Raw genomic sequence first — 13,367 nt, 5'->3', positions numbered from 1 at the left:
AGATCGGCTACTTAGTTTGCCAAACTTTGAAAATTCTACCTTTCCAACAATCACACAATTTTTCGAGTACATGGTGGAACAGAACCAGTACCTCAACGAGCCATACAGTCAATCGGCATTAATACAGCTTTGCATTTCAAAACTGCCCAGAGCTTTGAAAGTGTCATTACTGACAGGGCAACAAAAGGACAATGTATCCGCTTTTAGAGACATCTTACAACTATTAGAAGCACACCAGGCAGACTACGCATTTGTTAACAAAAATTTTTCACGACAGAACGGAAAACAAACAAACTCAGCTACTTTTGAACAAACACGATTTGGTAATAACAATCCGAGTAAACGCTTTCGCAGCGAAAATGACAACGAAAACAGGAGTAATGAAAAACATTATACTGACACGGTAAATTTATATTCAGGACAGCAACAGAATCCGAGACTTAACACGCAACCGAATAGGTCAAATTTCCATATGAATCATCGCTCAGATAATGCGACCGGGGAAGGCCATTACGCGGGTCGACCGCAAAATGAACAAAAACAAACGTTTCTACGGGGTGCAGGTGGGCTGCCGTACAGTCACAGTTATAACGACAGGAGAAAAGAAAACGAACACAGACCGCCGAGGACGTTCCACAATGACAATTTTAACGGAAACTACAACAGGGCCCAACAGCTGCGTTACCGTATGAATGTACCAGACACCAGATTTCATCCACCAGACACTGCTAATAATCAAAACGGCAGAACTGTACAGTTGATAGAACACATACCAAACTCCCAAGCTGAAAATCACATATCGGAAGAATTATGACTAGAGAAAACCTGCAATGAATCTCTTAATGTCGATACTATGAAATCACACAGAGAAAACATAACGACCGAAAATGCCATTACATTTGACGACGTGAGAAACACATTGTTACAGGAAAAACCAATCCTACAGAAAACAATATATCACCCAATAATAGAGATAAATTTACAGTCGCACAATATTTTAGCGATAATTGATTCAGGTTCACCTATGTGCGTAATTAACGAAGACACATTTAACAGATGCAGTAGCAATAATGATTACCCAGTATTTCCTTTAAACAGAACGAAGGTCAAGGGAGCTTTTGCAGGAAAAGGCATTGAAGTTAAAAGACAGACACAATTAACATTTGTTTTTGCAGGGGAAACGTTCCACAGTGATTGTTGGATAGTTCCGAATTTAACAACAGACATGATATTAGGAATAAATTTTCTTGTTCAGTACGATGCGAAGATTGACTTCAAATCGTCATACCTCACACTACAAAAGGAAAACAGGGAAGTGATCGTAAGATTTCAAAACACAGTATCCTCCGAAGAACAAAATATGCACAGGATCGAGATTATTACTGATTCTCAAGATAACGATTGTTATATCGCACTATACACGAACACACTTAATAATGACTTGGTAGAGGAACAGGAGTACAATATGTTCGAGACAATTACACGCAAGGTAGACAATAGTGTAGCAAAATGCGACGCAGAACGCACAGAACTTGAAAATATTCTGGTACAACACAAAGCAGTTTTTGCCAATGTTCCAGGAACAATGACAGGATTTATGTACGAATTTCAGATGAAACCACACGAGACTTTCAAAGCAAAGCATTATCCAATCCCACACATACACACAGAAGCAGTTAAGAAAGAATTACGAGCAATGATCGATCAAGGAATAATAGAACCAGCAGCCAGCCAAAATATAAATCCACTACACATTGTTGAAAAGAAGGATGGATCACTACGTTTAGTTTTAGATTCACGTCAAGTTAATAAAATAATCATTACAGAAACCGACCGACCACAGACGTTAGAAGAGTTACTGCAAAAATTTCATGGCACCTCCATTTATACTACACTCGACCTCAAATCAGGGTTTTGGCAAATCCAACTACACCCAAATTGCCGAAAATATACGGCATTCCTTTGCTTTGGGGAATGCTATCAATTTTGTAAACTTCCGTTTGGACTAACGATTTCGTCTGCCGCCTTTATACGTGGCATGAATACTATTCTACCACAAGATCTGAAAAACAAAATTACTACATATGTCGATGACATTTTAATTGCAGCAGAAAACTGGGAACAACACAATCATACTCTTCAACAATTACTGAATACATTCGAGCAGAATGGTATAACTATAAACTTGCGTAAATCTGAATTTGGTAAAGCGTCAATAAAATTTCTAGGGCACATTATCTCACAAACAGGTATCGCACCAGACCCTGACAAATTGCAAGCACTGAAAGACATCGACGTGCCAACAAACAAAAAGGAACTTCGGAGCTTTTTAGGTCTTATCAATTATTTTAGAAAATTTATCCACTACAAAGCATTAGACACGCCCTTGCTATACCAGCTTACAAGTAAAAACACACTTTGGTCATGGAATGAAGACGTTGAAGCTGAATTCGAGAACTTGAAAGAAGCATTATTAAAAGCACCTTTGTTATCACACGCTGACCCAACACAAAACTTTTCCGTTGCAACAGATAGTTCAACCACAGCACTAGGAGTACATATTTTCCAAGAAATAAAGGAAGAAGATAAGACAGTCGTGAAACACATTGCTTTTGCAAGCAGGATACTTTCTCCAGCAGAGCGCAATTATTCTGTAACAGAATTAGAGACACTATGTGTAATTTACGCTTTTAAGCGATTCCGTCATTTTCTATATGGCCGACATACAACAATATATACCGATCACCGAGCAATCCAGTTTTTATTGTCAGCAAAACTTACGCACGATAGATTAAGCCGCTGGAAATTATACTTACAAGAGTTTGATTTTACCATTATACACATTCCAGGCACGCAGAATACTGTTGCCGACGCATTGTCGAGGTCCATTCACAATAAACGCATGGAGAAAGAAAATACCTTTTGCTACAACAACCATAGTATTATGTATATTAAACAAGTAGCTTTCGAAAACTTTATATCAGCAGCATTACAGGATATAGAGAGAGAACATCAGAAAGATGAAACACTGAAAGAGATTGTAACGCTTTTGAAAGACAGAAGTAACGCTAAAGTCAGACTTCATTACACTGTACATCAAAATATACTCTTTATTCGATCATACCGAGACGGTAATAATTGGCTTTTATGCATTCCGGAAGGGATCGTAAATAAACTGATATGGTATACACATCTAAGTTATGGACGCTACGGAGCGAGGAAATGCTTTCTGATTCTGCGACAAAATTGCCACTTTAATAACATGGAAAAACACATAAGAAAAGTAATAGCATCATGCAAGATATGTCAAAAAGCTAAATCATCAACAGTGTCACACATTCCACCATTGTATCCCATCATACCGGTTAAGTTAAGACACATGGCAGCAGTGGATCTTTTCGGTCCAATCCCCAGAACAAATAATGGTTATAGTTATATTTTTGTAGCTGTAGAACTAACATCCAAATTTGTAACATTTTCTCCACTAAGGAAAGCAACAGCAAGAACAGTATCAAGAGCGTTTGTAAGAGATTTTCTATCAGTAGTAGGACGTGTACAGAAGGTTATTTCGGATAACGGTCCGCAGTTTAGGTCAGACGTATGGAAGAAAATGTTAGAAACTAAGAACATAACACCTATTTACATATCAAGATATCACAGTTCTTCCAACCCATCAGAAAGAATAATGAAAGAGATCGGGAAGTTATGCAGAATTTATTGTCATAAAAGACATACAACATGGGATAAATATATTTTACAGTTTCAAGAAGTGATAAATGCAATACCCAATGAATCTACGATGCTATCACCAACCGTAATACTGACAAATAAAGACCCACCGAACAAAATTACCGAACTAATTACTTTTCCTAAGACGCGTAGGCTTCGACATTGTGAAATAATAGACACAGCATTAGCAAACACTAAAAGAGCTGCAGATCGGCGGAAGAAACAACAGAAGCAGGTAAGTCGACTACAGAAGTACGAGATTGGCGACAAAGTACTGATTCGCACTCATTTTCTTTCCAACAAAGGTAAGCACAGATGCCGTAAATTCGAACTTCTGTATGCAGGCCCTTACAGAGTTCGTAATATTCCACACGCTAATGTAGTGCATGTGGAAACGCTACGTAAGAAGAAATCATTAGGGAATCATCATGTATCCAACGTGAAACATTTCTTGACTTAAATTTTTGCATTTCAGCTGACGAAAGGACGGCGTGACACGTAAGTATGCAACAATGGTAGTTTCAGCGCGCTTCAGTAACAAACAAAGCCGCGACACGCAGCGGGCCGCTAATATTTCACCGTACCTTAAAGAACACAGCAGTACTTAATGATGCTACGCCAGCCAAGACAAATAAAAACACGAGAAACATTTCCTAACTTAAAGAGAACATGCAGACAACGACACGACGTATGAATTTGTGCATTGAGAGCTCATAAATGAAAGAAATTTTTTTTATAACGTGACATAATTACTTAAGAAAATGTCGATTTTTGCAATAGCTAAACTGATAATATAGATCGTTCATTAATCAATTATTTTAGTGGTAACATTAACATGTACTCTTTATTCCAGAATGCAGCATTGTTGTCACACGTCATCAAAATGAAACGTAGTTTTAGTTAGAATAAGGATGTGAATCTTTAGGTCACGCAGATAGCTGACGCTAATTGTCATTACAGAAATTTTATAGGTCATGCCGGGAGCTGACGTGATTTTGCAGCAGTTAATATTATGATAAAGTGTTTTATAGGTCATGCCAGGAGCGGACGAGAAGTACCAGAAGATGTTTATTGAAGTCATGCCGTGCACTGACGATAATTAATACTGAATGTTTTATAATAAGTCATGCCGTGCGCTGACGTTAATTAATGCTGAATGTTTATAACAGGTTATGCAGAGAGTTGACACAGATGCAGAAGAAGAATGTGTATGTTATGTTAGTATATAAGAAATGTATAATGTTAAGAAATAATTTTGCTAGCATGTGACACATTGCAACACTATGGATGGGGACCACACATTACAATGTCTAACCAGAATAATGTTTACCTTAATTTTCAGCTGCAAAAGAATACTTTAAATAATTTTATGACAGTAATTTTATTGTATATTATGACCTGACATTTGACGACTCATAACTGACGACTACACCCCTGAATGGAAGATAAAATTTTAGGACAGTAAGTCAAGAAATGCATTGTCAACAAAATTTATAATTAATGATGTAAGAAACTAAGATATGTAAATATAGAATAAGTAATAATGTACTTGTCTATAACAAATCTGTATACTATCAAATACTGAATAAGTAGGAACTTTTATGTCTTTTATATATGGGAATAATTTTCTGGAAGAACTCTTAAATTAAAACTACATATTGTTACAAATTACGACACAACATATTTTGTCATAGGGAAAATTATTTGGTAGTCAAATTATGGTACCAACAATGTCTGTGAACCCATTGCCAAAACAATTTTACCTGTACCTTAATTCCTGTGCATCCCCATGGTTATTGAGCACAGAATCAGTGAATTGTGAAACACGTGACTTCAACCAATGATGTTCTCGACGAGGTGTTTGCATACCTAGATGCACACCACAACCCGATGTATGTCAATTGGTGCCTGCATACCTAGATACACACCACAGTATGATGTACGACAATAGGTGTTTGCATACCAAGATGCACACCACCAACCTTAATGGACCATTGGAGATGGAACTTAATCCTGATGTGGCTGCGGCAACTCAGGCTATTCGACGACGTACTTAGTGTTTGGGTACACTAAAACTATGGAGCAAGGCAATGATGGAACCACATGGCGAAACCTGGTGTTGTGCTATGTGAGGGAAAGGAACAGACTTTTGAGTGCATTCACAGACAGTTGCCAGTGCTTTGACCATGCTATCCAATTCCTTTTGTACCTTCCTTAATTGTGGTACTAAGAGATGCCAATTTGAATTAAATGTTTCATAATGTAAACTTTCAATTGCTTCATATGATCTGTATATTGATTTTCACATTTACTCTTATTCTTGTTGTTAAATTTAAGGGAACCAAATTTTACTTGATGTACAATTCCTACTAAAACCCTTTCTATTTACATATTCTCTTTATTAGAGATAGACAAATCATTTCGTATGACAGCATTTGTGTATACACTTTGTTCAAACTATTTTCTATAATCAAATTTTATACTTATGTTGAGTCCATATGACTCAACAACGTAGTAAAATTTTAAGAAAGCCGAGTAGCGGCATATGTAATTATGTAATAGGCGTATTTAAACTGTTTTAGCATGTAATTATCTGAACTGTTTCTTATTTAAATTGTTTTGTTAATTAAATTGCATTGTGTATTATTGAGAAAGAGCGGGAAACCGCGCATAGATACATTTTGAGAAAGAGCGGGAAACAGCGCGCAGTAATACATCTGTAATGGTAGCAGGGATTGTCTGCACCAAAAACCATTGTTGGCGGCGAGACCGCACTTTTGTAGCATTGAGCGTTGGAAGCGAGCAGTTGCGAGTAAGATGTGAGACGAGGCAGTCGTAGCTAGCGAGACATGAGAGGAGGTCGCTGTAAGCGAGGTATGAATTAACACTTTGAAAGAAGCGGTGTGCTCGCCAGCCACTCGCTATATGTAGCGCAATGCTAGTTTTTAAGAATTTTTGTAAAGAACTCAATGCTAGTTTTTAAGAATTTTTGTAAAGAACTATGCCCCTTGTAATTGTTTGTCAAGATCGTTCTCAGAATATAGTTATGTAATTTTGATGGAAAATTAGGTATGTAGCGCAACGCTACTTTTTAAGAATTTTTGTAAAGAACTATACCCCTTGTAATTGTTTGTCAAGATCGTTCTCAGAATATAGTTAACTTCTACCAGATTAAATGCATTAAGAATTTTCTATCCCAAAATCATTCACGTAAATGCTTTACGGAATTTATTGTTATCTTAAAAGAAAAGTCTAAACTGAGCTTCAGCTTTTATCAAATCTAAATTAACTTCAACTTAAAGAATTCCAGTCACAAAGTATTATGAAACTCCACCAGCAGCTTATAATTATGTTAAAGAGAAGTAAGTATATTCATTCCACAGTTTGCTGTAGCAGTCAGATGGCGATCCAGTATAAATAATTAAAGGTAAGAATCAGTCTTAATAATTTCAGGTAACGACTGAGGGCCACGGCGACAACACATTTTATGTTTCGTCGTAATAATCAGCAGGTAGTCTTGACAGAGCAGCAGTTAAAAGATTTTAAGAGACGCAGCGTTCAGTCAGCAAGCAAACGTTCATCCAATATTAGACGGGAAGGTTTCAGTGGTTACTTTAGGGAGTGGGCACATACCTATCCTGTCGCCATTCCGTTACCCCCCTACCCCCCCCCCCCCCCCCCCCACGACGGAATATGAGTGCCCCAAGTGTCATCCATGTGAGAGAGTGTAAACGTTCTGTAAATTTTTGTGAATAGTGTAACTGAGGCGCCCTGCCTCAGCCCAGTCCACACCTAGTGGGATGTGGTAAACCGCCTTCAAACCACATCCACGCAGAGCGGGATACTGGCACCCCTCGTTAATTCACTGCAGAGAGTGCCAACTCGCTTCAAAACCTAGACGGAACAGAAAAAAAGTGCGCATTCCGACTTTACTCCTACGAAATCTTGCATACATTTGACTGATACATACTTTCCCAATGCTGCGGTATTATTCCAGTTCCAAGTCGATATGATACATGCTGTGACAGTTGGCGGTAAGCAGTGAATCGGACAACGAAACATTTTTGAGATATTGTTTGTGTGGCCTGTTTAATATGTGACAGCGATCTAGCGTAACTGTCAGGTTAAAATGAAATGGGTAGCACTCCAGGAGGTAAGTTTATGGTAGTTTTAATCGGCATAATTACATATATCGACTTAAAAACTAAACTACCACCGAAATTATCCGAAATCTTTGGCTATAAAATTTCCTCTGTGTGGCCTCACTTTTGTAAATAGCATTTCTACTACCTTAGTAGCATAGTCAATGAGTTCAAGTGAATTTGCTGCACATATTTGCACGTTTTTAGTAGACAGGCATTTTTCCACCGTGCACCGGTGCCACACGGTAAAAATGGGTCCCTCATTATTGCAGTTATCTCATAAACCATTATGTGCAAAAAAAAGTGATTAGCGTTTTCTATAGAACTCGTGGAGAACTATTCGGATTTGTGATCATTATTTTTTTCGATAATTGGCCAATATTACCTTTGAAAGATAAAAATTTCCCCAAACCGTATTGTTTTTTTTTTCCGAAATGTTGCTAACGCTAGACCAGAAACATATCTATCAAAAACTCTGTAAATGTATACTTCTCAAACGTCGAGTGCCAATTTCACCGGGCTCACAATAATTCTCGATCCATACAGTCCACACAGTTTTGATGTACGGATATTCCATAATAGGGACAGAAAGTTGGCTGAAACCACATGTAAACAGTAATGAAATCCTAAACTCAGATTGGAATGTATACCGCAGAGACAGGCTGGACAGTGAAGGGGGAGGCGTGTTTATAGCGATAAGAAGTGCAATAGTATCGAAGGAAATTGACGGAGATTCGAATTGTGAAATGATTTGGGTGAAGGTCACGGTTAAAGCAGCCTCAGACATGGTAATTGGATGTCTCTATAGGCCCCCGGGCTCAGCAGCTGTTGTGGCTCAGCACCTGAAGAATAATTTGGAAAATATTTCGAGTAGATTTCCCCACCATGTTATAGTTCTGGGTGGAGATTTTAATTTGCCGGATATAGACTGGGAGACTCAAACGTTCATAACGTGTGGAAGGGACAAAGAATCCTGTGAAATATTTTTAAGTGCTTTATCTGAAAACTACCTTGAGCAGTTAAACAGAAAACCGACTCGTGGCGATAATATATTAGACCTTCTGGTGACAAACAGACCCCAACTATTTGAATCAGTAAATGCAGAACAGGGAATCAGCGATCATAAAGCGGTTACTGCATCGATGATTTCAGCCGTAAATAGAAATATTAAAAAAGGTAGGAAGATTTTTCTGTTTAGCAAAAGTGACAAAAAGCAGATTACAGAGTACCTGACGGCTCAACACAAAAGTTTTGTCTCAAGTGCAGATAGTGTTGAGGATCAGTGGACAAAGTTCAAAACCATGGTACAATATGCGTTAGATGAGTATGTGCCAAGCAAGATCGTAAGAGATGGGAAAGAGCCACCGTGGTACAACAACCGAGTTAGAAAACTGCTGCGGAAGCAAAGGGAACTTCACAGCAAACATAAACATAGCCAAAGCCTTGCAGACAAACAAAAATTACGCGAAGCGAAATGTAGTGTGAGGAGGGCTATGCGAGAGGCTTTCAATGAATTCGAAAGTAAAGTTCTATGTACTGACTTGGCAGAAAATCGTAAGAAATTTTGGTCCTATGTCAAAGCGGTAGGTGGATCAAAACAAAATGTCCAGACACTCTGTGACCAAAATGGTACTGAAACAGAGGATGACAGACTAAAGGCCGAATTACTAAATGTCTTCTTCCAAAGCTGTTTCACAGAGGAAGACTGCACTGTGCTTCCTTCTCTAGATTGTCGCACAGTTGACAAAATGGTAGATATCGAAGTAGACGACAGAGGGATAGAGAAACAATTAAAATCGCTCAAAAGAGGAAAGGCCGCTGGTCCTGATGGGATACCAGTTCGATTTTACACAGAGTACGCTAAGGAACTTGCCCCCCTTCTTGCAGCGGTGTACCGTACGTCTCTAGAAGAGCGAAGCGTTCCAAAGGATTGGAAAAGGGCACAGGTCATCCCCGTTTTCAAGAAGGGACGTCGAACAGATGTCCAGAACTATAGACCTATATCTCTAACGTCGATCAGTTGTAGAATTTTGGAACACGTATTATGTTCGAGTATAATGTCTTTTCTGGAGACTAGAAATCTACTCTGTAGGAATCAGCATGGGTTTCGAAAAAGACGGTCGTGTGAAACCCAGCTCGCGCTATTCGTCCACGAGACTCAGAGGGCCTTAGACACGGGTTCACAGGTAGATGCCGTGTTTCTTGACTTCCGCAAGGCGTTTGACACAGTTCCCCACAGTCGTTTAATGAACAAAGGAAGAGCATACGGACTATCAGATCACTTGTGTGATTGGATTGAGGAGTTCCTAGATAACAGAACGCAGCATGTCATTCTCAATGGAGAGAAGTCTTCCGAAGTAAGAGTGATTTCAGGTGTGCCGCAGGGGAGTGTCATAGGACCGTTGCTATTCACAATATACATAAATGACCTGGTGGATGACATCGGAAGTTCACTGAGGCTTTTTGCAGATGATGCTGTGGTGTATCGAGAGGTTGCAACAATGGAAAATTGTACTGAAATGCAGGAGGATCTGCAGCGAATTGACGCATGGTGCACGGAATGGCAATTGAATCTCAATGTAGACAAGTGTAATGTGATGCGAATACATAGAAAGATAGGTCCCTCATCATTTAGCTACAAAATAGCAGGTCAGCAACTGGAAGCAGTTAATTCCATAAATTATCTGGGAGTACGCATTAGGAGTGATTTAAAATGGAATGATCATATAAAGTTGATCGTCGGTAAAGCAGATGCCAGACTGTGATTCATTGGAAGAATCCTAAGGAAATGCAATCCGACAACAAAGGAAGTAGGTTACAGTACACTTGTTCCCCCTCTGCTTGAATACTGCTCAGCAGTGTGGGATCCGCACCAGATAGGGTTGATAGAAGAGATAGAGAAGATCCAACGGAGAGCAGCGCGCTTCGTTACAGCATCATTTAGTAATCGCGAAAGCGTTACGGAGATGATAGATGAACTCCAGTGGAAGACTGCAGGAGAGACGCTCAGTAGCTCGGTACGGGCTTTTGTTAAAGTTCCGAGAACATACCTTTCACTGAAGAGTTAAGCAGTATATTGCTCCCTCCTATGTATATCTCGCGAAGAGACCATGAGGATAAAATCAGAGAGATTAGAGCCCACACAGAAGCATACCGACAATCCTTCTTTCCACGTACAATACGAGACTGGAATAGAAGGGAGAACCGATAGAGGTACTCAGGGTACCCTCCGCCACACACTGTCAGGTGGTTTGCGGAGTATGGATATAGATGTAGATGTAGATAGTAGCTGCTCTGTTGCCGGCTGGTCGGTGTCCTGAAGATGTGCAACAGCTCAGACTAAGCATACCCTGCGTCATCGAAAGATTTTACACGCAAATATTCCCTTGAGATAACGATGCATGTCGTATTCAATCGGCTTCTGGCATGTTCGGATCCATCAATCTCGAGAGACCAGAAAGTGACTACTGAAGGAGATAAACAGTGGCCACCTGAGATAACAGACGTGCTTTTCGAACCATCCTGATGGTTCTGACAGCGACCCTCCTGATGGCAATAATGACACAAACCACGAATGTGACTAAGATTCCGATTGAGAAATGCAAAATATGGAATAGAACGTTTCAATATGGCAATTTCCACTTCTAATTCGTTATCAGCCACCTCACAGTACTTCAGACGCGAAGTTTTACTCGAATATACTAAATGTATACAGGGTGCGTCAAAAAAATGTATACATACTTTGAAGGGTCATAGAAAATTTATTTCTCGTTCTACAATGTTAAATTTCTGGAAATAGAAAGATTAAAGTCCAATTGGAAAAATAAATTTACTTTGGAAATGTGATTAAAGTTCAAACTGGTGGCCTTCAGCATCAATACATTTCTGAGTACGAGTCACCACTGATTCCGTACATTGTACCAAAATGTCCAATGAGATTTCTGCGCACACCGCTTGAATCTCATTCCAAAGTATGGCCAGGTTACGTGGTTTACGTTTGCACACCTCATCTTTTACTGTGCCCCATAAGAAGAAATCCAGCGGCGTAAGGTCTGGAGAGTGTGCAGGAAACTCGATTGGTCCCCTGCGTTCTATCCACTGGCCTGGCACATTGTGATCCAGGTATGGTCGTACGTCCCTATGATAGTGCAGCGGGGCGCCATCTTGTTGGAAATAAAACTCATCATTACCGTATAATGCGCGAATGGCAGGGAATATGGAGTCAGCAAGCATTGTTAGGTACGTTTCTCCAGTAACAGTACCTTCAATGCGGAAAGGCCCAATGAGTCCCCTTGCAGACAAACCACACCACACATTTACACCAAGCAAATTCACAGCCTTTTCAACTGTAATGTGAGGATTATCTTCAGCCCAGTACACACAATTGTGCCTATTGACAGTTCCATTGAGTTTGAATTGGGATTCAACTGACCAAATTATGCTGCCCATAAAGCCCAGTTCACGCCTCACCATCTCCTGAACTCATTCACAAAATTCTAACCTTCGATCTGAATCGTCGTCACTTAGCTGTTGCACCAGCCTTGGAATGTACACACGAAACTTGCCTTTCTTCAGAATGCGTAGCACACTACTAGCACTTACATTGCTCTCACGTGCCGCTTGCCTTGAAGATTTTTGAGGCGAACACTGAAACAGTTCCAAGACCGCAGTTGTGAAATCATCACTTGTAGCTGTACGAGGTCGCCCTGATCGATCTTTATCCACATCTCACACTGTTCCTGAATTTCGAATTTGTCTCGTAGACGTGTAATTGTTAACCTTGAAGGTGGTTCTGTACCATACTCACTTCTCCACTGTCTTCGAATCGCAGCTACATTCTCAAATTTCCAGTACAACTTAATTATCTGCTTCCTGGCTTCAAAGCTCAAACGCACGTACGCCATGTTGCAGTTACTTCCTTGCCACTGCTGCCATCTGTTGAAGAAACATAACATTACTTTGTCACAGATATTTAACCTTGTAAAACGGGAAAGGGGTGTATTCATTTGTTTGACGCACCCTGTAGTTTTTATTTCGCCGTACTGGATGTGCCGTTTATGATTTTGTAATTCTGGCATCGGATTTCTAATCTGTGGCACAAAGTATCTAAAAATAACATAGTTTTGTAAGATTTTAGATCCATTTTTCTATTATGTCCAATTTTGAAGCGAATCGGTCGATTGCGTACCTGCCAGATTCGATACGGAGCCAGTGCACCTTCCTGTCCCAGAAGCGGCTCTTAAACACGCACAGTAATCTTTTCCTTTCTTTTTCTCAAAGCAACCTTCCTGCTGCCGAAAGGGAGGGGTGAGGGCAAAGTGGGCACTGGTCGCAACCCGAGGCCTAGCCACAGTGCTAGTTCTGCAAGGTTCGCAGGAGAGCTTCTGTAAAGTTTGGAAGGTAGGAGACGGATACTGGCAGAAGTAAAGCTGTGAGGACCGGACGTGAGTCGTGCTTCGGTAGCTCAGTTGGTATAGCGCTTGCCCGCGAAGGGCA

Source organism: Schistocerca gregaria, chromosome 1 (assembly GCF_023897955.1).
Source record: "Schistocerca gregaria isolate iqSchGreg1 chromosome 1, iqSchGreg1.2, whole genome shotgun sequence".
NCBI classification, from domain to species: Eukaryota; Metazoa; Arthropoda; class Insecta; order Orthoptera; family Acrididae; genus Schistocerca; species Schistocerca gregaria.
The sequence above is the reverse complement of the archived record's forward strand: the minus strand, read 5'-3'. Positions refer to the sequence as shown.